Source organism: Pinus tabuliformis, chromosome 5_2, assembly GCF_031772625.1.
Source record: "Pinus tabuliformis cultivar Carrire ecotype Pingquan chromosome 5_2, CPIR1, whole genome shotgun sequence".
In the NCBI taxonomy this organism is placed as follows: Eukaryota; Viridiplantae; Streptophyta; class Pinopsida; order Pinales; family Pinaceae; genus Pinus; species Pinus tabuliformis.
In genome coordinates this window covers 794,802,543-794,816,145 of record NC_142306.1, presented here as the reverse complement: position 1 = coordinate 794,816,145, position 13,603 = coordinate 794,802,543, and positions in this window count along the sequence as shown.

The following is a 13,603-nucleotide window of genomic DNA, read 5'->3' as shown; positions in this document are numbered from 1 at the left end:
AAAGAAAACGCCTCTACTTAGAACAATTAAAAACAAGCTTTAAAAGGACTATCAGAGACAGAAATTGAGGGAATACACTCCCAACGATTGGATGACTCATCTGATGCCAGTGTTTTCCTGTACAATTAGTTTTGCAAACTAAAAATAAAAATTTTAATAAATGATGTTTAAAATTAGATTAGGACGAGGTTGTCATGATTAAAAAGAAATCACACATTTTCAATGCGTTTAATTTCATATAAATTTTTCTAAGGTTTTATCGCTTTTAATATATAATCCCAATTAGGTGGGGAATTGAATCGGTAATTTTACATCAAAGAATGTTTAAAATACCATTTATCCAAAACCCGTGAATTTTAACCTGTAAGTGCATAAAATTCCCATAGAAGTGCTGCAAAAGTCAACAAATTTAAAGTATAAAAGGTAGAGGGAAAAATATCGTGTGCCTATTTGGTTATAGCTTGGATTCGGTCTTGCAATAATAGCTAAAGGAGATCAGGAAATAAGGCACTAAATTAATTGAGATTATGGCATATCTGACACAAATTTTTAATGTTGAAAATCGATGAATGTCGTTTACTTCATTCTTGGAAACTTCTAGAAAATGAAAGATTCATGGACTTATACGACATAAACAAATGAAACATCTCAAGTCTTGGCATCAATAATAGTTTTCCAAAAAAATACTGTACATCGTCAGAGAGACCATAAACGATACAGCATCCCCCTTTCACCGGTAAGGCAATGACCAGGTAAGTGCATTTAATAATAAAAAAACTTAATATATAAACAAATTAATACATCTCTCATGAAAGTAGTAAATGTCAAGAAATAATAAAAAATTTCTACATAAAAATGCCCATAGGCCCTAGGTGTCCCTACTCTGATACCATATGTATAGTGCTTACCTGTTTACCTGTGGTCGAAGTAGGCTTACCACAACAAGATTTTGGGGACGACTCTCCACCCAACCGTAGGCTCAATTGTGCAACGTCTTGCTACAACTGGCCACCCCCGAGCCCTCAATCAACGTACTGCTGCCAGTGACTCCTAGGTCTTAGTATACCATTCTCCCAAGAGAATGAAAGACAGAATCTCGGAAAGATGGAATGCATGAATGCCTCCCATCTTCCTCGCCATCTATTAAATAGAACAAACATTGGAAGAGGAACTACATGCACACACTCCATGTGTCTCATGCAACTTTCTTTTGATTTCTTTCTTTTTGATAGTTTCCTTTTCTTGTTTTATTTCCTTCTTTTTGATGGTTTCCTTTTCTTGTTTTATTTCCTTCTTTTTGATATGTTCCTTATTCTTATCTAGAGCTTTAGTATGGTTATTACTATTTTTATTTTTATTACTTATTTCTTTTTATATAATTTTTAATATCATTTATTATTTAACATTTATGATTTATTATTATTATTATTATTAAGTGATTTATTTATTATTATTTATAATTTATATTATTAATTATTATTTTTGTATTATTTATTATTTTTATTTTTATTATTTTTATTTATTATTAAGGGGAGGGATATTACATACTCTCCCACTTTAAGGAACTTCGTCCCGAAGTTAAGTTGAATTATTTATTATTTTTATTATTTATTATTTATCATTTAATTTACTTCATGTTGCCAACACCCTCTGCTGAACTAGTATAACCAGCAGGCATCGAAAGTCCCCAACACCCCGGGAAATCTCAAGGAATCTCTGTCCTTTTTCCCACTTTCGGCACCAGGCTAAGCCTGACCCGGTTTGTATCCTAGTCCAAGGCTGGCCCCAAGGCTCACGCCTGACTCAGACCTCATCTGCCCCAAGGCAGGCATCCAGTCCGGTACTCAATGACCCCGGGCATCTGGCATGGCTGGCCCACTCCCTCCACAACTACTAAGGCGCACAGCCCCAGCCATCGAAGTCCTTTACATCCCTTCCAGACTTCGGCATCCCGATCCAATAACAGGCACCAAGCCTAGAACATCAGGCACTTGGCCTCCTCAAGATGGTCCCATAGCTCTTCTAGAGCTATCCATCAAGAGCTATACACAAGACAAAGGAACCACTGACATATGTAGTGTTGATTGAGTTTGTCCCCAGCCCATATGGTGTTACTTATTCTCTCTCATGCGTATGGGCTCACACGAGATTATCGAATAAACCGGCCCTTTCGGCCCATTTGTGGAGTCCTGTGAATCATCACACCTCAACATGCAACCAATGGATTAGCTATACCATCATAGTATCATTGAAAATAATCCACATGCCAAGTCTTGCATGTCATCATGAGAACATTCATCATTGTTAATCGCAAAAATAACGAACTACATGCTCATGTATGTCATAAATTTGTATGCAACTATCACATGCTTCACCTCATGAAATGCCATCATAAGTTATAACATCAACATATTTGCATCAAGGATATATCATGACTTCACATAATAAATGAAACACATGTCAGTATACATCTTATCATAACATCATGATCTCTATGAATATCATACCCATTATGAACATTCAACATCGTTATAATAAGAGATAAATAAAGAAGCATCACATATACCCTCATACCATCACATCATGAAACATCATTAATATGATAACCATCTCAATACTTATCAAATATAGAACAACAATGCACTTTAAGCATTATTATCATGAACTGATTTCATTTAATTATATAAACAATGAATACTAACTATGAATTAAGATTATTCAACATCCCTCTAAGATCTATGTTATCTCATGAATACTATTATTGTCATGTTTTCATCAAGATACCAATTGCTTTCCAATATTCATTTTCACTTCTTTCAACTAGGAAGTTGACAATTCATTAAGTACATCGTGAGCCTCATCAGCTTTGAAATTTAATCTCTCGTCATATTTTCTTCCTTCCTCAATATATTACTAGCCTTACAACATTCCTTAAATTATTAATATTGGACAGCATCGTTTGCTGTTCAACAAGTATTCTCAACTTCCAATTTAGACACTTCCACTTTGCAGGTCATCATTATGACCCTTACCAATCATGTTGCTCAATCCACTCATTAACATCTTAGGAACAATGTCATAACATCTTGAATTCTATTCTATATGCACTTTAAATACATTCTACATCCACTTTAAATACTTCCCACATAAAACTCCAAATTCTTTATGGATTGTATATTGTACTAATATTTTCCCTTTAATAAGAAAACATGATAATTAATAATTCCTAGTAGGTGGTCATAGTAATCATCACCCCATACTTTCATCATAAATAAGTTTGAAAAAGTTTGTTTGGAATGGTCCTCATCTCATTGGAATATAAAAATTTTAAACACTTCAACCTTCCCATATTTCATTAAGTTTCCACAATGCATCATTCTAAAGATGTGCCTCTTAAGAAGTGCAAACATAAAGAGCTTAGTGACAATGCAATTCCTATATATATATATATATATATATATATATATATATATATATATATATATTTTTTTTTTATTTTTTTTATTATACAACCTCTTTAAGATATGTGATTGCGTGGTATTTGATGCGCTATAATTAGATATACAAACCTTCTTTGAAAAAAATATATAAGGATTTGTATATTTGTAACATAATTCAAATGTTTCATTTTTACTAAATAATTAAGCTTTATGAAAATTTTAAATGCATTCCAAATCGAAATCTAGAAAACCAACCTTTCCACCACATTGATTATTCTATTGGATCTCCTTGAAAACCGGATATACACCCTTAGTGTGTCTTTTCAACAACGAAATTTCAACTAAAATAAGATATTAGTTTATTGATTTTCGTAGTTTGTTTGAATCTACAAGTAAGATAATGTTGCAATAAAGTCAATAATGAAATTATTACTATGTATGGATAAGGATAAAATAAGAAAAAGGAAATGCACGAGATAATAATATTTCTTAATCGAGAGTTGTAGAAAATTAATATGGACCTATGGTTAAGATTAAAGAGTAGAAACTATTATGTCATCAGGACCAAACTCTGATAGACATTCAAGAAGAACCACAGGCCAGTGTAAGAATCTGACATGATTTAATCGAATACAGGCCAGTGTAAGAATCTGACATGATTTAATCGAATACAGGCCAGTGTAATGCGTTTGAGAGTTGCATACCATATTGCTCAAGCACTAGACCACTGTAATAGTGAAGATCATCGGATTTATCATCATTTAAATACTTACAGGGTCCTCTTTGATGAGGTGAGACCTAGAAAATAGACAAATCTTTTGATTGTGAATAAAAAGTGTACCTGTTACATGTTTATTTCAATTCATATACGGCTCACAATAAGGGAGAACGACTATCATTCAAACAGCAAGGGGAACGACTATCAACTATTTTCAAAGTCTAAAAATCATCATGTAATATCTCATTTGTATATTGGGAAGAAAAATCACCCAATCTTGCCTTGTAAAATCATTATTTGTTATGTTGAACCTATCTCATAATTGGGTAAACTCTGAGATTGGGGAATTGGTTTTAACTGCTTGTGATTCATAATAATGTCTAAATTATATTATTGTTTTCTAATCATATAGATCACGCATAAGAGTCACATATGAATCGAAGATGATGTAACCAAAAAAAAAAAAAAATTAGGGATGAGGGTTTCGTAGAACCACTAGAAAAATTTATGGAAAAATTATTGGAGACGTTCGTGGAAATAGTTGAACTGAATATCTAATAATAACATGGTTGTTATGTTTATAAAAGGACAGTATATAATAAAAATACACAGAGAAATGCAATGAAATATAATTTCCCCCTGTGTGTATTGCAAGTCTAGAAAGACTTTCACTGAATGCTACTAATATTATTCTAGTGAATTTCAATCTCTCCAATTATTCTGCCAACCCCAAATAGGAAAACATGAAAAGAAACATAAATCCCCAAAAATGGCTCCCACACAAAATTCAGGGACAGTTCAATTATTTTGTCAAGCCTCGTCATCTAAAAACACCACCTTCGTAGACTTCGAGACTAAAATATTATAGAGACCTCTCAAATAAGAATGAAGCATGGACCGAAATGAGAAATCAGAAAGACCAAATTCTAGGATAACAGGAGCAGTTTTCTAGAGACGGCCAGATATTGAATGGTCGACATCTACAAAACCATGAAGTGGAGCTCAGTATGGCAACAAGAAGACACAATAGGCAGATCGACGTAGTATCATGGCACAATGGAAGAAAAATAAATGGGCAGAGTCAGGAGATATAGAGTTCAGAACGCATTACTGTCAACACACTGTAATGTAGCTTTACAAAGAATTCAGCTATCAAATATCAGTTTAAGCCTTCAGGGTATGTATAAACCACTGAATATGAAATAGTAGAAAGGGAAAAAAAATAGGAGAATTTTAAGATGCACCAAACTGCATTGATCAAAAATCAAAAGAGCCATGATCATACAACACGCTGAATGAAATAGGAAGCAAAAGATTTCAATAAGATGGCACAAAATACATTATTGAAAGTCAAGATGCCTTGGCAATTCTACACAAAAACAATATGGACTGTTAATTTATTTTAAAAATTACAACTTGGCTCTGATACCATATGTAACAGTCCAAAAAATAAATATCTAATTTAACATTAATTTAAATGAGAGTGGCACTTACCTAGCCCAATAAACATGTAATTCATTAACAATTCAAATTGAATGAATAGTGCTTACCTGTTTACCTGTGGTCAAAGTAGGCTTACCGCAACAAGGTTTTGGGGACGACTCTCCACCCAACCGTAGGCTCAATTGTGCAACGTCTTGCTACAACTGGCCACCCCCGAGCCCTCAATCAACGTACTGCTGCCAGTGACTCCTAGGTCTTAGTATACCATTCTCCCAAGAGAATGAAAGACAGAATCTCGGAAAGATGGAATGCATGAATGCCTCTCATCTTCCTCGCCATCTATTAAATAGAACAAACATTGGAAGAGGAACCACATGCACACACTCCATGTGTCTCATGCAACTTTCTTTTGATTTCTTTCTTTTTGATAGTTTCCTTTTCTTGTTTTATTTCCTTCTTTTTGATAGTTTCCTTATTCTTATCTAGAGCTTTAGTATGGTTATTACTATTTTTATTTTTATTATTTTTATTACTTATTTCTTTTTATATAATTTTTAATATCATTTATTATTTAACATTTATGATTTATTATTTTTATTATTTTTTTTTTTTTTTTTTTTTTTCGATGTGGTTCATGGGGCACCGGAGGTGGGCCGCTACGTCCACGTAAAGCTGCACGGCCATCAGGCCTGACCCCGAGGGCGTCGAGGAGATTTGACCCCGTGACCTCCCAAACCGGGAGGGTACTATCAACGGGAACTCGACCATTTGAGCTATCCCTCGGGGCTTTATTATTTTTATTATTATTAAGTGATTTATTTATTATTATTTATAATTTATATTATTAATTATTATTTTTGTATTATTTATTATTTATTATTTTTATTTATTATTTAAGGGGAGGGATATTACACAGAACCTGTCTAGGGTTATATAAAATCATATTAGAGTGGGGTGGGTAGATTTATCAAGAGATGAATCACCCAAACAAGAACCACTAGGATTCAATATTGCTAGTTATAACAAGGATAGTAATTATAGATCATCAAATGAATAATCTTTTCAATCAATGAAGTCAAAGCATACCTTTGTTTCTTGACTAACCTTGTCTTGAGAGATCCTCCTTCTTACAGATGTTTTCCCTAATCAAGACAGTAGAGGGAGAATGGTGATTAGTATTTAACATAATCCAAGGGACCACTAACAAGATTGCGAGGATCCTAAGGAACCATAAGGTGGCTTCAACCTTTAGGCCTTTAAATACCATCTGGAGCTCCCTTAGATTTGTAAAAGACCTAGTGGACCCCAAGTATATGAAGGGTGTTTACGTTATCCCATTCTCTTGTGGGACTCCCTACATTGGTGAGACTGGTCACTCGATTAATCAAAGGATTCGTTAGCATGCCGATGACATCAAGTATAGCAGGACTCGCTCCTCTGCTTTAGCAAAACATGCAGATAAATATAAGCATCACATATGCATTGAGGAGGCCCAAGTCGTTGTTTGGGTTAGTCATTTCCATCATCGTAAATTGAGGGAGACCCTCTAAATCGAAAAAAAAAAATAATAATAATAATTTGAATAGAGACGATGGTTGGATTATTAGTAGAAGTGGGGTCCTTGTCGTGTCCTCCTAGTTTTTTAGGTTTCTTTTTTCGATTCATTTTGTTTGTTTATTTATCTATGTAGGTATTGGTGCTCTTTTTATAGTATTTGTTGTTGGTTTATTCTTCATTAGAATTTATTTTCTTGATCCTTTGTGTTTTCTTAAGTATTTTATCCTCCCATTCGTTCTTAATTCCTTTTAGTATTTTTGTTATTTGTTTGATGGGCCTCAGCCTTGTATTTTATTGTTGACCCAGTTTTATTTATTAATTACTTTTCTTTGAATATATATATATGTAGAATTTTCTGTAGAATTTTTCTACAAATCAGCTAGCTCTGATACCATGTAGAACTTTTTCTCACTTGTAGATCACTTGGTAATGCAATGTACTAAAGCAAAACACTTGATCTACTTCTACAAACAATTTAGCAGAAGCTTAATAAACCATGAGAAACTTCAATAAGAACACATATAACTGATAAGAAGGAATCAATCACACATACCACAGAAGATATAACCCGGGGAAAGCACCAGCCTAAAACCCCATCTTTGTATTATCATACAAGTGGAAATATGTCCGGATTACACAAAGCCTTAGCTCGGAAGCTATCCAGCTCTCAGTACAATCCCTCTACTGCTCATAGACAGTCAAAGGCTTCTCACAAACCTTCTCCTCTTCCCTCCAAGCCCCCTATTTCTATGCACAATTTTCCTGGGTCCTTCAGCTACAACCTGTGTGATTCTCACCTCACACACAACACTGACCTCTGAAATAACTGCACAAACCTGAAGGAGATAAATCCTCATCATGGATGAGCTTCCTTTATAGGAAAAATATTCATCCAACTGATAGTACACTATCCCTTCTCTGATCTCAATTGGGTCTTTGACAGAACTGACATGCATCAGTTATCCATGAGTGAATACACAGTTATCTGAAAATAACAGTTGTCACATGCATGCAAGCATCAACAAACTGTATCTCATTAATTTAACAACTTTTTAAATTAATCTAACTGAACTTGACTAAATTAAACTAATTAAACTGATCCTCTCAATATAGAACTCATCCTTAATTCCTCAATCAGTGGAGCAAATCAAGGACACATTCCCCAATCAGTGGAGAAATAATTGCATGTTCTCACAAAGACTTCAAGTTTGCTTTTCCTTAACTAATTAACTCATGGAGAATTAATTAATTAATATTCCAAACTGCTGGTAAGACCAAATTCGAATTTTACTTCCTATTTTAGACCAGGGACTGTCTAAAAATAGGAATCCAACTTGAACTGCTAAAAATAGAACTTCTATTTTTAGCACTTCCATTTTTCATTCCCTGTTTCCCAATCCAGCACTGATGCCCAAACTGTTATTTTTAGCACTTCTATTTTTAGCAATTTCTTGTTGCCAATTTTCAACAATAGATATATATATATCTTTGACTTGTGTATATTTTTGTTTTATTTTATTTATTTTCCATTAATTATTTTTATTCTAATTTATTTTATTTCCATTAATTATTTTTATTTATTAATTGAACTTGTCTCGATTAGGGCCTTCACTCCTTTTTATAACTTTTTACTTCCTTCCTTGTTTGGAGTTTGACTTTGATTTTTTTTATTCTTGTTAGTTTTGTTTTGTTTTTTTCCGATTATTTCCCAGTAATAGATTTTTTTAATAATATTTGATTTTAATAAACTAATTTAAATACTATTTTTCAAAAACTAGTCATTTAATATAGTCGTTACTTATTAATATTTATTTTTAATAAATTAATATCATAATTTAAATATTAATTTTCAAAAACTAGTCATTTAATATAGTTGTTACTTAAGAATATTTTTTTAATATATTAATAAATTAATATCATAATTTTAATATTATTGTTCAAATATATTCGTTACTTGAAATTATGGTCTCTACATTGCTCTCTATTTAATCTTTTTCCATGGTTTGCCTCTTCATCTGGTCCTAATGATGAACCACACTTGTTGGTTCGAAACACGTCGACCAAAAATTTCTCTTATGTGATTTCTATTGAAAGACTTTTCTTAATAATCAAAACTAAGTGAATGCATGAGCCCAAAACTGAAAATACATGAGATACTTGTCTCTTAGATTTGTTGGGAGCTCCCTCCAAAGCTTGGGGGAAACCTACAAACTTAAAACAATACAAAAGTGTCTTTTCCAAAATAAGTTAAAAAACTATAAAATCTAAAACATATAAAACAAGATATGTAAAGCAAAGGACTCAATAGTGCAAGTCCCTAGTGTCAGATTCTTCGGGCTTGACTTTATTCGAGTCTCCTTCTTCAGCAAAGTTGGCTTGATCTCTTCCTCTCTTCTTATTCTTCGAACTCTCCGGATAGTCACTTCTGTCGTAACCCTTCTTATGACATTGATAGCACTCTATCTTAGAAATGTCAACTTTCTTCCTTGGTCCCTTTGCTCTCTTTCCTTTATGATGAGAAAAATAAGCATTTGATACTTCTTCGAGATTGGTAGCCATAGAGATCCTTAATTCTTCTTGACTACATGTAGTCCACAATTCTTCAAAGGTGGGAGCTACTTTCCAATTGTTGAGACCTGAAGCAAATGCACTCCAAGAGGGTGGAAATCCTAATATAGTAGTGATCACCAATTCTTTGTCCAAAATAATCTCATCGATGGACAAAAGATCATCCCTGAGTCTAGCTATTTTCACAAAGAAGGTTGCCACAGTATCTTCCTTTGTCATCTTTGTATTCCTCAACTCATTCTTCAAACTTGCTACTTGATTGATGTTCTTAATAGTGAACAAATTCGACAAGGCTTCATACATCTCCTGAGCATGATTGATGTTAGCTATGAACGGGATAAGATGGTCTTTTATCCATTCTACCATCAGATTCATAGCCACCAATTCTAGATCCCTGAATTTTTGTTTTTCGGCATCACTGGCTTCTTCTGTAAGCTTCTTTACATTTCCTTTTACCAAACCCAACACCTTGTTGTTAAGGGAAAAGTTCCCCTAGGGTCTTGGGCTGATACCCTAGCAGACCAAAAGTTGTCTATACAGAGAAACACACATACCATACAGCCATAATGCTAATATAAGCAAACTCTACGATAAGGGACGTACCTCAGGTCCTACGTTTGAGAAGGTCCTTCCAGGGTCCAAACCCTTCTTGGAGTTCCTTTTGCTCCTTTGACCTGCAATGTCACGTATAGGGAATAAAACACTGTTTTTTATCTTTAGTTCATCAAGCAATTACCAAAAGTAGTATCACATAAAATAATGAACACAAGATGTAGGCACATGCCAGGGCGAAACCCCCCTCTAGGGGAAAACCCCGTCAAAGTAATTCTTCCTTTCAATAGTAATCTTTGAGACTTTTCACCCTAGACCTTGACCATACCTTCCCTCCACACCAAGTCAACCTCCGAAAGATTGATCTCTTCCCAGCAACTTCTATTATGCAATAGCTAACAGCTTTTGGCAACAGTCCAACTTGGGAGACTTCGTTCTCCCAATCCAGAACATGCAACAAAGAGAGACCACCACCAAAATTTCAATTTTCCTTGACTCCTTAGACTCCCCCAAACTTGCATTCACCTCGGCTTCCTAACAATAGACTTTCCTAAATTCCTACTTCGCACTTCTTCCGAGCAAACAGATTTTTGCACTTATACCCAGTAGAGAGAGAATGAGAAGTGATGCTCCAAATTAATTTGAATTCCTTCCTTTTATAGGCTCCTTGTGGAGTCAAATGCGTCCTTAGGCCGACTTGATCTTCTCTTTGGCCGACATGGTGTGGAGGTTACATAATTCATCTTTGACTCAATACTTAACCCTTTTACATGATTCAAAAGCCCAAGAAGGGTCTCTTTAATTGTACAATAATTCTATAGACCCAAAACAAATCTTAGCAGTCCTCAATGGGGACCTTGACCTAAAACATGGTAACTGAAGCATGAAACCCATGCTTTAATAAATCACAATAATAATAATAATAATTAGTATTATTATTATTTTATTTATTCTTTTGACAAGTACATTACATAATGACTCAATTACATTATTGAAGACCGAACATAGTTACTTTTTACAACACTGGGCAGTGGTTTGGAGTCTAACCCTGAAAAAGTGGCTTAAATCTCCCAATCTCTGGCATAGAACTGGTTTAAAAAGACTGCAATATCTCCCTTGCAGGCATTGTGGGAGCGTCTGGAGGGTCCCATTCGCATGCATGCCCATGTCATGGGAACGACTGGGGTTTTTTTTAATGAAAATGAAATATGACTCGGGGCTTGGGCACCTACAAGGGTGGTTTAGCTCTTAGGGTTCCTATAGCACTTGAGGGAGGTCTGTAAAATGTTGGTTCGCCAAATCCACTCCCTTAAATTCACTTAGGGAGTTGAATCATATCATATTAACTCTTTGTCACATATTTACCCTGGTGGACCGGTAAGCTTGGGTAAGTGTGGAAGGAGGGTGGTTACTCTGTAACACCCTCCTCGCACATCTACCCAAGTAACCGGCCAACCGTGGTATGTATGTGATAAATAGTTACTATGATATGATTCAACTCATTATGTGTCAGTTAAGGAAGTGGAATTGATGGAACACACAACACAGACCTTCCATACATACTACAGAACCCCTAGGAGCCATCCAAACATTCCAAGTGACACCCTCCTCCCACACTTACCCAAGATTACCAGTCCACCCAGTTAAATATGTGAAGAAGAGTTACTATGATTAGTGAAGTTAAGGAAATGGAACCAATCAACCAACACTTTATAGACCTCCCTCAAGTGCTACAGGACCCCCAAGAGCTAATCCACCACTCCAGGTGCCCAACCCCTAAGTTAACCTAGCCTTTCAATGAATTAACCCCCTAGTCACTTCCATGATATGGGAATGCATGCGACAAGAATCCTCGAGTCACTCCCATAATTCCTTCAAGGGAGAGACTACAGTGTTTTTCAGTTAGTTATGTACTAGAGACTGCGAGATTTAAGCCACTTTTTCAGGGCTAGTCTCCAAACCACTGCCCGGAACTTGATGAGACTTTCTGAGATAATAAATGACACCAAGAAAAAGACTCTAACACAAAACTTGATCAAGGAATTGACCTAACCAATCCCAACCATGATAGTCATTTCATCAAACATATCACAGATATGAAATTTACAAGTCATAACAACAAATCTGAGCACAGGGATCTCATACTTATCTGAGATTCGTATGGAAGCATTGATGCCTTATCACATTAGTTTCATTATCATCTATTAGGTCACATATTCATTTTTCATTCAATTAAAAATTAAAACATGATGAGATCCATACATCATCACTATCATAAAACATGCTCATAACTAGAAGATAACTTATAGAAATAACAAGGATATAACAGCCATAAAAACCACATATAAACAAGTATATTTGCCCATCAGATACAACAGGAAAGAATCTATTATTAACTTATGCAAAATTCAACTAGGTCTAGGAATTACATGTACCACCCAACTATAGACTAGGTTGAACCAGGTCTCTCTTTCATCCAGTCACGCCCATGCATTATTCCAAGCATGAACGTCAGATCTCATAAAACAAATCAATCAAAACCATTCAGGGCTTCTATAGGCCAAACCACCTTAACCCTTAACCAATGATTCAACCTCACAGTCGAACATCACTAACCATCACCAGATAGGTCTCTACCCAAGTTGTCCAAGGATCAAGAGCATTTGTTCCAACCAGGGCTTCCAGGACTAGTAACTCAACCAATAGTTGTCTTCAGGCTTCCAGAGCATTTTGTCCAACCAGGGTATCCTGAACTAGTAACTCAAACTACCAAGGGCTTCCAGAGCATTATCCAACCAAGGCTTCCAGGAACTAATAACTCAACCCACAACCAAAGGCACAAGAAAACAAAAGTAAATCCCACAACACCATGGTTATCCAAGAAATGGAAAGGCTAGGAAAAACCACAGTCAATCCAGGCAAGCCTCCATGCCAATGACGGATCTTAATGAAGAAACCACATGCATATGCCATGCATGCCAAAACTATCAAGGAAATACCTGCAAATCAATCTAGCTATAGTTGATGACCTTGATGTCCTCTTGCACTTTCTTGATTTTCCTTTTCCTTCTTGCTCCAAATTCCAAGTATGCCACACTCCTCCACGAGTGCTCCAAGAAAACTCTAAGTGTCCAAGATTATGAGAGAGAGAATAGAGAGAGAGCTCCAAAATTGAACAAAAAAAAGGTTATCAACTTATCCTCATAATCCTTTTTGTTAATAAGGCTTCTATTTTTTTCAATAACCATTATTTTCCTTCAATTTCCTCCTCTCATGCAACATGTTACTTTTCACCTTCCTTTTCTCCTAATTTCCATTATTTTCA